Below are 18,346 nucleotides of genomic sequence, written 5' to 3' on the forward strand. Positions count from 1 at the left end.
TTGTGGGCTTGTGAGACGGGAAGGATGGTAGTGCCGTCTACAGTGATGGGAAAGTCAGGGAGAGGGCAGGGTTTGGGAGGGAAGATAAAGGAGTTCATTCATTCATTCAATCTTGGACATATTGAGTTTAACCCATAAGCTTGAGTATCCGCCCTCAACTCTCTCCCATGCCACTGCTGCCCAGCACAGGTGAGTTTTGACTTGTAGCAAATTGCCTTCCACTTGTTAGCTGCTGCCCAAGGTAGGAATGGAATGGGTATACCTCTGCTTGACTTTCCCTCCCATAGGCAAGACTGGCAGAGTATTAGAATCTCTCCAGGTGCAATCCTGAGAGGGGGTCCCTCCGTTATCTCATCTGTAAAATGGGAATTAAGACTGTGCCCAACCTGATTACCTTGTATGCCCCAGGGATTAGAACAGTGCCTAAAGAATACCATTAAAAAATGTATAATTGAATGAATACACACTTCTGGGTAATTTTTGTAAAAATAGGCTGTCTGACCTTGGTTTCAATATCTAATCGGCATTTATAACATTGTACCTATGAGAAAATTGTTCCTGACTTCCAGCATTTCAATTTAAGATGTAGTTTTCAGGAAGCAATTGTGTCATAAGTCTAAGGACTGCCTGTAATTGCAAATGTTTACAGCACTGGATTATTTCATGTAATTATTATGGCACTATTTATGGGAAACATTACATGATGCTCTATCTCATTCACTTCTCCACGAGTATGAGACGAGAAAATATCTCACACACAATAGTGATCTGCCTTTTAGAGAATATAAAGTAAATATTCATAATTACGTATCATACTTATAATAGGTTTTTATTTCATTATTTGATTCCACAAAGTTGGGAGCACAGAAGCTGAGAACTTTGTTTTGAAATGAAAAACTTTTTGGGACTGGGTATTGGGCATCAATTAAAACTTGAAAGGGCTACCCATTTCTCTCCAACTACCAAACACTAACTCTTTCCCATTGTTACAAATCTCTCACCAGCTTTCTCCACTTATATATATCAGCTCTCTTAACCCACTACTCCACAGTTTATACTCTGTACCCCTCCCAGTGGTGCCCCCTTTCACTGGACCCATCTCTAACCCTATGACCTTCTACGACGACCCATTCTGCAAACTTTTTTTTTAGTGGCATTTGTTGAGCATTTACTATGTGCCAAGCACTATACTGAGAACTGTACTAAGTGCAGTAATTGGGTTGGACACAGTCCAATGTGCTTGCAGTCTTTATAGCCATTTTTTCAGATGAGGTAACTGAAGCATGGAGAAGTTAAGTGATTTCCCCAGTCACACAGCAAACAAGTGTGTAGCTGGGATTGGAACATAAATCTTCTGACTCCTAAGACCACACCCTTTCCACACTAGGCAATGCTGCTTCCAGAACATCAAACTTAAAACAATATTCCTCTAATACCACTTACTCACTGTAGCTCATCTTGCCTATTTTGCCACTGGCCCCTTGCCCAGAATTCCATTTCCTTTTATATAACTAACAGACCTCCCTATATTCTTCTCCAAGAGACCTTCCTGAACTGACTCATTTCCTCTTACTCATTTTCCTTTCTCTGGTGCCTTTGCACTTGAGTCTGTATACATAAGCACTTGATATGCACTCCATCATTAACTCTACAGCTTTTATTTACATATCCTAATACCCCAAAATTCTCCCAATTTGTAATTTATTTTAATGTCTGCCTCTCCTTCTAAACTGTAGGACTTGTGTGGGTAGGAGTCATATCTACCAACTCTGTTGTATCATAGTGTCCCAGTGCTTAATATGAGAATCTGCACACAATAAATGCTCAGTATTATCAATTCAGTGATTTGAATACCTTTTTAATGCTATTCACCAGCCTGAACCTTATACCTCTCTCAATTTCTGAGACCTCTAGTCCTTCCACCCTTAGATCAGTTAACTTCCTTCAGAAAGCCATTCCTGATCGTTTCTCAACACCACAAGGTTAATCAGTCAACCCTACAGCTTCTCTTGGTTAGCACTTACATGTTTATGTATATTGAATCATGCTTTAATTTCTATTTACTTATTTAGTCTGATATTTCAACTTGGCATAGTTGCTTTACAGTTCATTTGATCGTTGTTCTTTCCTCTGCTCCCAACATTTGGAAATCATTTGGGATCTCTCTCTCTCCTACTAGGCCATACGTTCTTTGGTGTTTAGGCAGGGATCTGTTGTACTTTTCAAAATGTTGAGCTCTTTGTACACAGTAGCCTCTTGGAAATACTGTTGATGAAATAGGTCAAGAGGAACATGCTCTGGAAATGTTGGAATTTGGACATCTACCAAAAAGGACTCCATTCACAAGTTGAAAATGATTCTAGAAGTAGAACCCATCTGAAAGTCCCTATGAAATGAACTACAAAAAGTGAGAAATACATTGAATCATAAAATACATTAATACTTGCCATTTCAAATAAACCTCTATGAAGGAAATGTGATATATTTGTTTTAGAGTTGTCTATATTGCAGTTTTTTCTGCTCAAACAACTTGAACTCCTCCATTTTAGACCAAATAATCACTGCAGAAAAAACTGCCTTAGGGCATCTCTATATTATTTAGAGAGTCGTGAGCCCTCAACTCTAATATTGGTGGTATTAGGGTCAAAAGTACGGTAAAGGGATAGGGCTTCTGAGACTGCAGATGCTGATTCTACATCTCCAGCCATGATCTCTCTCCTTCTCTACAATCTTGTATTTCATCCTCCCTTTAGGATACCTCCTTCAGGAGGCCTTTCCAGAATGAGCCTCCTCCTTCCTCTCCCCCTCCTCCTCCCTCCATCCCCACCGCCTTGCCTCCTTCCCTTCCCCACAGCACCTGGATATATGTATATATGTTTGTACGTATTTATTACTCTATTTATTTTACTTGTACATATTTATTCTATTTCATTCTGTTAATATGCTTTGTTTTGTTCTCTGTCTCCCCCTTCTAGACTGTGAGCCCAATGTTGGGTAGGGACCGTCTCTGTATGTTGCCAACTTGTACTTCCCAAGCGCTTAGTACAGTGCTCTGCACACAGTAAGCACTCAATGAATACAATTGAATGAATGAATGAATGAATATCTCTACTTGGATATCTCACCAACACCACAAACTTAACGTGTTCAAAATGGAACTCGTTATCTTCCCACCCAAATGCTGTCCTTACCATGACTTTCCCAACACTGTAGACAGCACCGCCTCTCTCATTCAATCTACATATTCAATCTGTTACCAACCATTTAGTTCAACCTTCATGACATAACTAAAATATACCATTTTCTCACCATTGAAATTGACACCATGTTAATCCAAGGATTTATCATATTCTCCCTTGATTACTGCTTCAGCTTCCTCATTGACCACTCTACATTCTGCCTCTCACCACTTCAGTTCATGGCTGTCTTGTACCCACAATTCAAAATTCACTATGGTGTGGTGGAAAGTTTATCAATTTGGAAGTCAGAGGACCTGGGTTCCAGTCCAAGTTTTGCCTCCTGTGGGACTTTCAGCCAATCACTTAATAATAATAATAATAATATTGGCATTTGTTAAGTGCTTACTATGTGGCCAGCACTGTTTTAAGCACTAGGGATGATACAAGGTAATCAGGTTGTCCCACGTGGGGCTCACAGTCTTAATCCCCCTTTTACTGACGAAGGAACTGAGGCACAGAGAAGTGAAGTGACTTGCCCAAAGTCACACAGCTGACAAATGGCAGAGCCAGGATTAGAACCCACAACCTCTGACTCCCAAGCTCATGCTTATTCCACTCAGTCACCCTAACAGCTTCATGCCTCATTTTCCCCATACGCAAATTCAGAATAATCATGCCCAGCTTTCCTTTCCTTTCCTCACACAACTGAAAGAAAGGATAAAAATAACCTAAATAATGTGAAAGCCCTTTATAAATAAAAGCTTTCTGTAAAATTAAGTTATTGCTATTAGGAGAAATCTTGACAACAATTTTGAATGGCAGTTACACATTTATTGCTTCCTTAACATCCTTTGCCTTAAAACTAGCTTTGTGGGAAATGGGTCACAAGATCAGTGATGAAAAGCTTTCATTGCTTAATGTCGTTTTTGCTTTTGTAAACCATGGATGAGTGCCTGTTCTACAGTTGATGGGAATCTTTCATTCTCAAACCATTTTCTTTAAAAAATGCTTCTTTTCCAGGAATAGATATGCACTTGTACAAACATGAAAGTACATTATGCTTGCTCTTTTTCCGGTTAAGAATCTAGAACTTTTTGTCCAAATATATCCTAATTACAAGTATTAAGAAAATGCCTGGTGTTCCTTACTTCTGTGTTTTTCTTCTCTGTACACCACTGGTTTAATTGTAGATCTCTGATGATTAGATAAATCACATAATGACTTTCAGGTAGAAAATATAAAACATTCATATGAAAATTGCCTAATTTGGAGGATTATGCAAATAAAATCCAAATTTTTTTTAACAGCATTTATTAAGCGCTTACTATGTGGAAAGCACTGTTCTAAGCACTGGAGAGGTTACAAGGTGATCAGGTTGTCCCACGGGAGGCTCACAGTCTTAATCCGCATTTGACAGGTGAGGTAACTGAGGCAACAGAGAAGTTAAGTGACTTGCCCAAAGTCACACAACTGACAAGTGGTGGAGTCGGAATTTGAACCCATGACCTCTGACTCCAAAGCCCGTGCTCTTTTCACTGAGCCATGCTGCTGGTTGTGGTATTCCCTGTTGTTTCCTACACCTAAATTAGAGTATAGCATAGCAGAGACCAACTATTGATTTTCTATGTTTTTTTTTAACCTGAATGACTTGACTTTCCTCAGTAATTATTTGTTCTCAGTGCCCTTGGAGTTAGAAGAGAATGACCCACTGATACTAAGATTATGGAGGTATATTTTGGATATTTTTCCTGTTTTGGAAGTATGAAACTCCAACTGTCATCTGAGAAAAAATTGAAAGGACCCTCAATCATTTATTTGTATGCCTGACACAACACACACTTTATCACAGTTGTTTTCCAGTACAATGTTTTTCATTTTTAATCACCTTCGATAAAAATACAGATATGTGGTTTAGTTCTTTCTTTTGAAAATGATATATTAGGGAACTAGGTCTTTACATGTGATTTTGTAAAGAAACACTTTTGGTTATTCAGGTATTTTTTTTCCACCATCAAGCAGCATTTATGTCTAGCTTATACTAGACTAAATTTTAGGTGACATTGAATCAGGCAGGCCAAATAACACTTCAGAGTTAGGTGTAAATAGCCATGCTGGTAAGACCCTACTAGTAGGGTTTCCAACTAATCTACTAACATTCACATAATTAAGAATAGGCATAATACTCATTGTAAGTTTAGAAGATATTTTCACGATATCCTCACTTAAGGTTACAGCCTGAATCTGGCTGTGTTTCAATTTTAATTATGCAATTCCATTCATAATTATTGTTCTCCAGTTGTAAAAATGATTATGTTCCCTTCAAGACTGATCTAGAAGCAAAATAAACTGTTTTACAATGCTAATAGGTATTGTTTTTCTAATGAGGGGAGGTGGTACTGTATTTTACATATTTAAGCTGCAGTTAGTACATGGAAGTTGCTGCCCATTCCCATGTAAATAATTGATAACATTTTATGTTTCATAGTACCCTTGAGTGTGGATGTCTTACCTTCATTTGTTTTGTTCTTTACTCAAGCAAATTTACATGCAACAAAGAAGATGTGTGGTTCTAATTCTTTCCACCCAGTTAGCTTACTCATTAATTCTGCTTTTAGCAGTGTGTAAGGTATAATTGTGAAACTGTTTCTCCAAGTTAAGAAACCCCTATTTCAAAATTTTCATGGTTTCATTTAATCTTGAATCTATAGTAACAGCTACTTATAAAAAAGCTTGCAAACTAAACTGTTTATCTACCAAAGAAAACAGATATCTGTCTTAAGATCCCAGAACAACTGTTTTAAGATAAGATAGGCAGGGTTTTAGGCAACAGCTGCAATTTACATTGTGAAATCCTGTTATGGATGTAAATAACTGGAATGCTTTGACATAAAGTATCTGAATTAAAGGGAAAACAATAAACATGTCTATGTTAGCAATGAAAAATTATTTTAATTGTTTTCCATTTAGGAGTATCAACATATGTGTACAATAAAACTTGATGCATAACATCAGATTATGCAGATCTGACACCCAAATCTACATCCCCAGCCCTGATCTCTCTCCCTCTCTGCAGTCTCATATCTCCCCCTGCCTTTAAGACATCTCTACTTGTATGTCCTCTCATCACCTCAAACTTAACATGTCCATAACAGAACTGTATTTTCCCTCCCAAACCCTGTCCTCCCCTGGACTTTCCCGTTACTGTAGGCAGCACCACCATCCTCCTTGTCTTACAATCCAGTAAACTTGGTGTTAACCTTGACTCCTCTCTCTCATTAAACCCACATATTCAATCCATCACTAAGTGTACCTTCACAACATCTCCACAAATCCACTCTGTTCTCACCATTCAAACTGCTACCACATTAATACAATCACTTATCCTCTCCCATACACTTAATGCTTTTTCAGCCTCCTTGCTGATTGCCCAGCCTCCGGATATTTCCCTACTCAGTCCATAATTCACACTCCTTCCCGGTTCATTTTTCTTCAAAAGCATTCAGGACATGGTCCTTCACTCCTCAAGAAACTCCAATAGTTGCCCATTCACTTCCGCATCAAACAAAAATTCCTCAGCATTGGCTTTAAAGCACTGAATCACCTTGTCCCCTTCTACCACGTATTTCTCCTTTGCCACTACAACCCAGCCCACACATTTCACTCCTCTAATGCCACCCTTCTCATTATAACTTGATCTCATCTATCTCACTGCTGATCCCTCACCCACATCCTCCCTCTGACCTGGCACGTTTTTGCTTCTCAAATCTGAAGGACAATTACTCTCCCCTCCTTCAAAGCCTTATTGAAGGTACTCTCCTCTAAGAGGCCTTCCTTGACTAATCCCCCCCTTTCTTCTTCTCCCACTCCCTTCTGCATCATCCTGATTTTCTCCCTTATTCATCCTCCCTCCTTACCCACAGCACTTATGTACGTATTTATAATTTATTTATTTATATTAATGTCTGGCCCCTTCTCTGCTTGCGGGCAAGGAATGTGTCTGTTTATTGTTATATTGTACTCTTCCAAGTGCTTAGTATAGTGCTCTGCACACAGTAAGCACTCAATAAATAAGATTGAATGCATGAATGAACGATTTTTTGGCAGCCCATAGATAGTGCTATGCATCATGTTGACTCTGTCTAGAGGTTCGCATAGATCTGCAAGTCTCCTCATTTGTGTTCTTTCACAGCACCAGCTGACACAGTTTTCCTTAATGCATAGAATACTGACAAAATGTCTCAAAATTTCAAGGATATCACCATAATAAAGATCTTCAGAAACAAAATTGAGAAACCTAAATGTGAAAACTATCACTCATGACAGTGATCAACATCAATGAGATTCTAGCCAAAATTATTTTGGGCAGATTATTGAATAATAGGGTAGGATGTAGCCAAATGAAGCAATGCAGAGAACAACAACAAACCTTCTTTATACTATTTGTAGATCTTGCAAAAGCATTTTTTATAGACTGTAAGTTTGTCCTCTAGATCATAAACCCACTGTGGTCAGGAATGTGTCTGTTAATATTGTTATATTGTACTGTTCCCAAGCACTTAATACAGTGTTCTACACACAGCAAGTACTCAATTAATATGGTTGATTATATCAATCAATGAATATGAGTGATGAAGCAGTGTGGCTCAGTGAAAAGAGCCCAGGCTTGAGAGTCACAGGTCATGAGTTCTAATCCTGGCTCCATGGCTTATCAGCTGTGTGACTTTGGGCAAGTCACTTAACTTCTCTGTGCCTCAGTTACCTCATCTGGAAAATGGGGATTAAGACTGTGAGCCTCATGTGGGACAACCTGAATACCTTGTATCTCCTCCAGCGCTTAGAACAGTGCTTGGCACTTAGTAAGCATTTAACAAATATCAAAATTATTATTATTATTATTTTTGTTATTATGTTCCAGGCACTGTACTAAGGCACTGAGGTAGATATGAGCTGAGAGTCCATGTCCCACTGGGGCTCACAGTTTTAATCCACATTTTACAGATGAGGTACTGAGGTACAGAGAAGTTAAGTGTCTTGCCCAAGGTTACACAGCCCACAAATAGTGGAGGCAGCATTAGAACCCAGGTCCTTTTGATTCCCAGGCCCCTGCTGTATCAACTAGGCCACACTGCACTTGAATCCAGTGTGTGGAAAGACTTAAAGAGTTAAGACCCAAGGTCCGGTTTGGATTCATCTCTCTCAGTCATTCCACATATTCAATGTCACCAATTCATGTCTACCCTCACAACATAGATAAAATTCACCTTCTCCATTCTTCTCCATCCAAAGTTCTACTCTGCTGATCCAAGCATTTTTCCTGTCCCTCCTTGACTCCCACACTAGCCTTCTCCCTGACCTTCCTGATCCAATGCTTAGTGGAAAGGGCATGGGCTTGGAAGTCAGAGATCATGGGTTCTAATCCTGGCTCCACCACTTGTCAGCTGTGTGACCTTGGGCAAGTAACTTAACGTCTCTGGGCCTCATTTACCTCACCTGTCAAATGGGGATGGAGACTGTGAGTCCCACATGGGACATCCTGATTATCTTGTATCTACCCCAGGGCTTAGCACGGTGCTTGGCACATTGTAAGTGCTTAACATCATCATCATCATCATCATCCTCCCTCCACACTACAGTCCTTACTTGACTCCTCTGCCTGGATTGTTTTTCTAAAAAATATGTTCAGTTCAGGTCTTCCAACTACTCAAGAACTTTAAATAGTTGCTCATCAACCCTCACATCAAACAGAAACTCTTAACCATTATCTTTAAAACACTCAATAAGTTCCTTCTAGACTGTAAGCTCTGGAACATGTCTGCCAACTCTGTTGTATTGTACTTTCCCAAGCATTTAGTACAGTGCTCTACCCACAGTAACCACTCAGTAAATAAATTTTTGATTAATAAAGCCTACTTCCTCGTATTTTACCTCACTGATTTCCTTCTACTACCCAGACCACATGCCTTGCTCTTCCAATGCCAAGCTACTAACTGTACCTTGATCTCATCTATCGACACTTAGACCTTGCCCACATCTTCCCTAGTGAAAAAAGCCTGGGCTTGGGAGTCAGAGGTCATAGGTTCTAATCCTGCCCCTGCCATTGGTCAATTGTGAGACTTTGGGCAAGTCACTTAACTTCTCTGTGCCTCAGTTACCTCATCTGTAAAATTGGGATGAAGCCTGTGAGCCCCATGTGGGACAACCTGATTACCTTGTATCTACCCCAGCACTTAGAACAGTGTTTGGCACATAGAGAAGCAGCGTGGCTCAGTGGAAAGGGCCCGGGGTGGGAGTCAGAGGTCATGGATTCTAATCCCACCTCCACCACCTGTCAGCTGTGGGACTTCGGGCAAGTCACTTAACTTCTCTGGGCCCCAGTTACCCATCAGTAAAATGGGGATTAAGACTGTGACGTGGGGCAGCCTGATCACTTTGTATGTACCCCAGTGCTTAGAACAGTGCTTTGCACATGGTAAATGCTTAACAAATGCCATTATTATTATTATTGTTATAGTAAGCACTTAAGAAATGCCATTATTATTTTTGAGACGCAGCATTGCTCAGTGGAAAGAGCCCAGGCTTGGGAGTCAGAGGTCGTGGCTTCTAATCCCAGCTCCACCACTTCACTCATTCATTCATTCAATCGTATTTATTGAGCACTTACTGTGTGCAGAGCACTGTACTAAGTGCTTGGGAAGTACAAGTTGGCAACATATAGAGACAGTCCCTATCCAACAGCAGACTCACAGTCTAGAAGGGGGAGACAGACAACAAAACAAAACATATTAACAAAATAAAATAAATAGAATAAATATATACAAATAAAATAGAGTAATAAATACGTACAAACATATATACATATATACAGGTGCTGTTGGGAGGGGAAAGAGGTAAGGTGGGAGGGATGGGGAGAGGAAGGAGGGGGCTCAGTCTGGGAAGGCCTCCTGGAGGAGGTGAGCTCTCAGTAGGGCTTTGAAGGGAGGAAGAGAGCTAGCTTGGCAGATGTGCGGAGGGAGGGCATTCCAGGCCAGGGGAAGGACATTGGCCAGGGGTCGATGGCAGGACAGGTGAGAATGAGGCACAGTGAGGAGATTAGCGGCAGAGGAGCAGAGGGTGCAGGCTGGGCTGTAGAAGGAGAGAAGGGAGGTGAGGTAGGAGGGGGCAAGGTGATGGACAGCCTTGGAGCTGAGGGTGAGGAGTTTTTGCCTGAGGGTGAGGTGTTTTTGTCAGCTGTGTGACTTTGGACAAGTCACTTCACTTCTCTGTGCCTCAGTTCCCTCATCTGTAAAATGGGGAGGAAGCCTGTGAGGCCCACATGGGGCAACTTGATTACCTTGGATCTATCCCAGTGCTTAGAACAGTGCTTGACACATAGTAAGCACTTAACAAATACCATCATTATCATTACCATTATTATTATTATTCTGTCCTGGAACTCCCTCTCCCTTCACATAAGACAAGATTATTACTCTCCCTACCTTCAAATCCTTGTTAAAATCATATATCCTCCAAAAGGACTTCCCTAGCAAAATCGTCTACTCCCTCTCCCTTCTACATCACCCATGCTCTTATGTCTGTACTCTTTAAGCACTTGATATTTTCTGCCTCAGCCCTACAGCACTTATATACATATATATAATTTAGTTTGTTGTCTGTCTCCCACTCTGGATTGTAAGCTCCTTGAGGGCAGGAAATGTGTTGCCAACTCTATTGTATTTTACTCTCTCAAGCACTTAGTACAGTAATCTGCACTCAGTAACTGCTCAGTAAATACAACTGATTGATTATGTTGTGAAAATGAAAGTGTAGTGGATAAAGAGGACATAGATATACAAAGACAACTAGTGGAGAGCCAAAAAATTGAGGGTTATAAATTTGTTTGGATATGGAGATACTCGAAATGCTTTACAGTGATTTTTTGAAAAGAGATCAAGTTTTCTGCCATATTCTATTCAAATAAAAATAGTAGTGGCATATATTATGGTTGCATATAAAATTCAGTAATGGTAATCTTTAGCTGATATTAAAACAGCTTGAATAAGAAGGTAGGTAAAGCTGAGGCAGAAATTACCATACAACATTTCCTGTAAGATAAAACTTAATGAAATATAGGTCCTTCCTTTTAAAAAGTATTCTGTAATAATTAAGTTACTATGTTCGTACTATTTCATGAACTTTGTGGCTGTTTGGATGGCAAACCATTTTCCTCTATAGATGAGTACAAATTAATCTCCCTATAATTTTTCACTGTTTTTGTAAGCTATATAACACATATAATTGAAGTTATAAATAACCGGTAAAAGTTAATAGCCTAAATGAAACATTGCTTTCCAATTCACACAGAAGTCAATGTGGTAGGTAATATTGTAAACATATATTCTCCTCTTACTATATATATGTGTCTATATATGCATACATATATGATGAACAAAATGTGGAAACCAGGTTCTGGAAAAAAAATATTACAAATGCCTATAAATCAGTGTACTCCCTTAGGAAAATAAAAGTTAACAGTGTAATTACCCCATTTCTTCACAGGAGTCATAAAGAAATTTATTGAACTAATTAACCTGATAATGGGGAGAGGTTCCTTTTTTTTCCCTTCATTTTTGCTACAATTCTACCTAAAAGTCAGATGTAGGAAAATGTAACTCATTAAATTCCACAGGGCTACCACATGTAATGCATTAATTAATTGTAGTAATCAAGCTATTTGAAACTCGTTGCAGTACTAAATAAAAATATTTTATATGAATAAGAAATATTTTACATGAATTCCTATTTTGTGTGAATAAGAAATATTACAATAGGACCTAAGCAGTAAGTCCTTCAGGATTTTTGCTTCTTGTAATGTGTGTGGAAACGCCTGTGTATGTAGTGTATGTCTGTGTGGTGGAGTGGATATTCTGTACTTCATCTTCAAATATCAAGCTTCAAATTTCATCTTCATCCTCATCTTCATTAGTTATGTAATGCTGCTGGTGGTGAGACCCAATTCATAAATGCAGAGAATGGCTGAAAAGACTCATGTGAGATTAAACTCCCCTCCCATCTTGTTTTCATACAAAGATGATATTTTTCTGCAAAGACAAGACCTATGTGTTTGTCCTAAATATATCTGTTTTTTTCTGTTTTCAAACCTGTTTCTTTCTTTATGATCTCTGCAATGGTTTTGTTAAAGGAGACTCACCCATTCCAGATTACTGTCCATCTTGCTGAACTGTCTGTAATTGTATTGCAGAAGTGCACTACTTCATTGTCTTCTTTGAGATATAACTTTAATATGTTTTAAAATTACTTATTCTGCTTTCCAGTTTATGTGTGTCCCTGTCAAATTCATTCTTGGGAATTCTTTCTCCTTACATTTCCTGCCCAGTGAATCTGTCTTCCTTTGAGTATAGTTCTTGTGGGTTAACTGCACCCAGGACCTCAATGTTGGTAATCTTGATCAGTCATTTGAAGATTTTTAGATTATGGTGAGGAAACCTCTCCAGGAATTGATTGTGTACTTTCAAGAAGGCCTTATAACAGTTCCAGTAACCCTCAAAGTAGTATGGGGCTTTATGCCCATTATTACTGCAGTGTGTCTTGCTGACTGCCAAAATCCATGCTGGCCTTTATTATCTTATTTTCTTTATTTTTATTTGAGCATCACTAGACAGTGTGTTCCCTAGGTAGCTGAATTTGGTTACATAATTATAATCTGTGTTGTTGATGAAAATCTTTAGTTTCTGTAAGGTTTCCAGTACATTGGCTGGAACACAACATGTAGTCCTCTAGACTGTAAACTCATTGTGGGAAGAGATGTGCCTGACAAATTGTTGTGTTATATTCTCCCAAATGATTAGTACATTGCTCTGCACATAGTGAGCACTCAAAAAATATGATCAATTGATTGATTGATTACATCTTCCTTGTTTAGTCTTACTGTTCAGAATGATCAAGTTGCCCCAAACTGTCCTCTAAGTAAAATTTCCCTTCCAATCCTATTGCTATTTTTGAATTGTTGAATTTTAACCTGCATTTCTTGTTGATTGCATTATGTTCTTAATGATTATTACAGTTAGATCAAAAACAGACTCTATCCCTTACAGACTCACAATCTAAGGGGAAAGGAGGAGAGGTTTTTAATCCCCGTTTTACAGATGAAGAAACTGAAGCACAGAGAAGTCAAGTAATTTGCCCACATTCATACAGCAAACAAATGGTGGAGCTGGGATTGGAACCCAGGTCTCATAACTCATAGTCCTTTGTTCTTCCCCTTAGGTCTGTCTGTGTGTTTCTATCCCTTAAGATTGTGAATGAATTTGGTGGAATTGCTTTAGAAATGGTATACTGGCATTCTAAAGCTGGTAGATGAAAAATTGGCTGACTGCAAAGGTCCAGATAACCAAAGTAATAATTGGTCCCCAAGGGTCCATCTTCAATCAGATTGCTCAGTTGAAAGGACTTCTTCGTGGGATGCTTATTGGCTGCATCCTCTGATTGGATCCCACAGACAGGATCTTATAGTTGGAAACATCTGCCGGGCTCCTGTTGACACTTGCTCTGAATGTTCACCCAGATTGGTTCTGATTGGCAGATGGGAGAAGAAGATAATGGTGGTAGTATTTTTTGACCTCCTCCAAGATAATATAATTACATGCTGCATGATTTTATCATTCTATTCCTTCTCCAAGCTGTTTTTGATTTGAAAAGAGTTTCATCATGGGATTTGGGGGGTGGGTGAGAAGAGACAGGATTAGGCTTCTCATCTAGCCAGGTAGCACTTTCTCCCCACTTTTCTACAGGGGATGCAAGTCCATGGTATAGAAGCACTGAGCTCTAAACAGCCCTACCTGCTTTATGGTTTATGAAGTCACTTGATGGGTTGGGAGCAGGCATGGCAGTGGAAGCTGGGGCCTGTGATTGTGGAATTTGTTGGGGGAAGGGGAGTCATCCGGGAATTATAGGTGCACTATGCATTTTCAGCTTCCTTAATGTGTATATTAATAAAGCTCAAGCAACTTTACACTGTAAAGTACTGACCAAAATATTAGCCCAGCACTCCCTGACACATACCCAGGCTCACCAGGTGTGATAGAGACTCTAACTCCCATTTGCAAAATTCACACATGCCATCCACCAGGACCTGGCACAAGCTGCGGGAGAGTGGGTCCTCTGGCCGACCCTTTGCATAAAAGACCAAGTACCGAGGATCCCGACCTTGGTGGGGAAATAATAATAATAATGATAACAGTACTACTATTAGTACTACTAATAACAATTATGGTAATTTTTAAGTGATTGCTATCTGCCAGGCACTGTTCTAAATTCTGGGGTAAATATAAGATAATTGGGAAGGGCACAGTCCCTGTCCCACATAGTCTTAACAGATCTTGCATGTTACATGTTACAGTTACATGTCCCACATGTAACAGATGAGGAAATTGAGGCTCAAAGAAATTGTGATCCTAAACTGTGGGACCACCCAAAGGAGGACCCAGGGCAGCCACTGCCCCCTGTTTCCTACTGGGGTGAGCTCAGAGAAAAGACCCCAGGCCCTGCCGTAACCTGTGGCCCACTACATACCCTCTTCCCAGTCTGCTCCCCTACTCCCCTTTTCAGCTATCCTCTCAAAGAGGATCTGTGCCCACAAGGGATTGATTTCCATGGAGGTTGACCACCATTTAATTTTCTTCCAACTACCAATCAAATATTGTCTGAGTGTCCATTCAAAGGATGCCTCAACAGGAGACGTCATAAAGATGGTATTGCTTTGTGGAACCTTAGAATTTAATACAAAGGTGTCTGTACTACTGGATCTTGTGCAAAGTTAGGTTTTCCACCATCAGATTTTAAATGACAAGGTTTATGTGGATACAAAATCTCAGTAGAATCTTACGCTTAATAATAATAATCATTGTATTTGTTAATAATAGTAATAGTAATTATTATTGTGGTATTTGTTAAGCACTTACTAGGTGCCAGGCACTGTACGAAGCATTAGGATGGAAACAAGCAAATCAAGTTGGACAACGTTCCTGTTCCACAGGGGACTCACAGTCACCTTAAAGGTGCTGCGTTAGATTTAAAGGCATTTTTATTGAAATGGTAGCATATTATAGAAGTTTGGAAAGCTCCTTCAACAATGCAAACAGAAGCTGGTTTTTTTTTTCTTTTAACAGTATCTTTGAAGTACTTAACAATTCCTTCTCAGGCACTGTACTAAGCACTGGGACAGATACAATATAATTGGATTGGACACAGTCCCTGTCCCACATAGGGCTCACAGTCTTAATACCCATTTTACAGATGAGGTAACTGAGGGACAGAGAAACTGTGACTTGCCCAGGGTCACACAGCAGACAAGAGGTGGAGCTGGGATTAGAACCCAGATCTTCTAACTCCCAGGCCCAAGCTCTTTCTATTTGGCAATGCTGCTTCTAAAGAAGTGCTACTGTTTACTTTCATGAAAATATACATCTTTGGCCTCTACTGTACACCTTTACACTTCACTATTCAAATAATTAGAATTATTTTCTAATGTTTTGAGCGATGTCAAATTTAATAACTGTTAAAATTAAACTCACTGGCATGCATATTATCCCTTCATGAAACTGACAACATATCCCAGTAACATATAAAGAAGTTTCAAAGTTATTTCAAGTGAAGAATAGTGGCCAGACTAGATCTAATGTCTACTATTTCAGATGAAATTAATTTAATAGATTGCATCTAGGAGGAAATAATGAATTTAGATTTTCTCTAATAATATTTCTTTGAGAATATGCAAATGTTACCCTTCACTGTGGAAATCAAGCCTTGAGGTAGCACAGTAAAAGCTAGAATGATCAAGGAATATTTAAAATGTAAAGCACTTGATGTGCTTTATACATCACCTATGCTCAATATCATGAGCTATAGGAATGTGTAGACATCCCACTTGCCCAATTACAGAGATGTGACTACATTTCTATGTGACTCATGTTGTAGTGAATGTATAGGCATATCTTGTTTCACTGCAAGTCCTTCAACCAGATTTTTTTCTCTGCTAAACAAGTTAAAGATAATGCACACTGATGATCCTGCTGACTCTGGGCTGTCCATCTGTACACACTACTCAACTCTGCTGGCCTCCTCCTCAGCCCATATCAACCTCACACCAAACCAGACACACTCTGGATCTCATCACCTCCAGACACTGCACATTTTATCACCTCTCTAACAATCAATTAACACTCCTCAACCACCATCTTCTAATAACCTGCTACCTCATGGAGATACCTTTCAGCCTTATAACAGTTTTGTGCTCCAAAATGATATTCAAACTCTGGATTCTGCCTATCTTTTGATGCCCTGAATACCATCTTCTCTACCAAACACAATTCCTTCATCCCTGTTTCCCTCCTTCATTCACTTGATTTTCTTTCCAGACATTTTGGGCTTTATTAACTTTTCTACCACAACTGAAAAATTTATTTTTTTACAAAGAATCCCCTTGCCATATGTAGACTTGGTCTTTGAGTCTCTCAACTTATGATTTAATTCTGGTATTCTGATCTCCTCTCCTGCTTTACACATCACAGTAGACTGCTGAAAGATCTGCATCTCACGAGGGCAATGTTAAGGAATGGGGCACTGAATCAATGAATGTGGCAGGTATGAGCTTTATGCAGCCATAAATCTCACAATACCCTGGCTGAAAAGCAAGGTAACACACTCCCCTTCAGGGAGTATCCAAATTCTCTAGTATTCTTGAGACTCCAGGCATAATTGTCTACCCTGAAATTCTTTTATGCTATGACATTTCTTTTTGACAAGAATTGGGATGCCTTCAGGTAATCAGGCTGAACTATACAAATAAACTGATTCCACTATCATAATGGAAACTTGGTTCTGAACGGCTCCTCAGGGCAGCATAGGGTCTAGGCAGGTAATATTGAAATTTGCCGAAAGCTATAGTTTCAAAGCAGAAGCAATTTGGTTTGGGGTGCTAGGAATCTGCTAGAGAATAGAGGATCTCTCTCCTCTGCAGTTTCACATTTCCTCTTGCCTTCAGGATGTCTCTATCTGGACATGACCAAAACAGAACGCCTCATCTTCACACCCAAACCCTCTCGTACCTCTGAGTTTTCCATCACTGTAGGCAGAATCACCCTCCTCCCTGTCTCACAGGCCCATAACTTTGGCATTATCCCCAACTCATCTCTTTCATTCAACTAGCAAATTCAATCTGTAACCAAATCCCATCTTCCCAAGATCACTAAACTCCACACTTTCCTCTCCATTCAAACTGGACTCATGGAGGAAATAAGATGGAAATAAGAGGAAATAAGTCCTCATGGAGGACTCTGAAAATGCAAAGAACAGTGGTCCATCAGTTCTGAGGAGGAGAAAGTTCTAGGCAGGAGGGAGAGTATGAGCAAGAGGTTAATTATAAAAAAGGTGAAAATAAGACACAGTAAGTTGACTTTGGAGGAGCCACATATGCTAGCTAGCTTGTAATGGGAGAGGAGTGAGGATAAACCAGTGGTCAGCAGTTTGCACTTCATGTGGAAAGGAATGGGCAATGACTGGACAATTATGAGGAATGGCGAGTTGTGCAGCTAATGATATTTTTGAAAAATGATCCAGGAAGTATAGGGAAATCAGGACGGGAGAGGGGAGAGGCTGGAGGCAGTGAGGTCTAAATGATACTGATGAAGTGGTCATGAGAGGATGTGAAAAGTGTTTGGTGACAATTTGTAAGGACTAGTGATGGATTCTGGAGATTTGAAAAAGAACTGACAGGATTTGATGACTGACTGAATATGAGGTTAGAAAGATAGAAATAAGTCAAGGTTCATGTCAAGGCTATGGGCACAAAATATCCAAACTGCTACCACATTAATACAATCACTCATCTTAACCTGCCTAGATTACTTCATCAGCCTCCTTTCCGAGCTCCCAACCTCCTGCTTCTCCCCACTGCAGTCCATACTTCATTCCGCTGCCCGGATCATCTTTCTACAGAAATGTTTGGGACAGGTTACCCACCTCCTCAAAAATGTCCAGTGGTTTCCTATCCACTTATATATCAAACAAAAACTCCTCACCACTGGCTTTAAAGCACTCCATAACCTCACCCCCTCCACCTTACCTCACTTCTCTCCTTCTCAAACCCAGCCTACACACTTTGCTGCTCTGGT

The sequence above is a fragment of the Tachyglossus aculeatus genome, chromosome 2 (genome assembly GCF_015852505.1).
Source record: "Tachyglossus aculeatus isolate mTacAcu1 chromosome 2, mTacAcu1.pri, whole genome shotgun sequence".
Taxonomy (NCBI): Eukaryota; Metazoa; Chordata; class Mammalia; order Monotremata; family Tachyglossidae; genus Tachyglossus; species Tachyglossus aculeatus.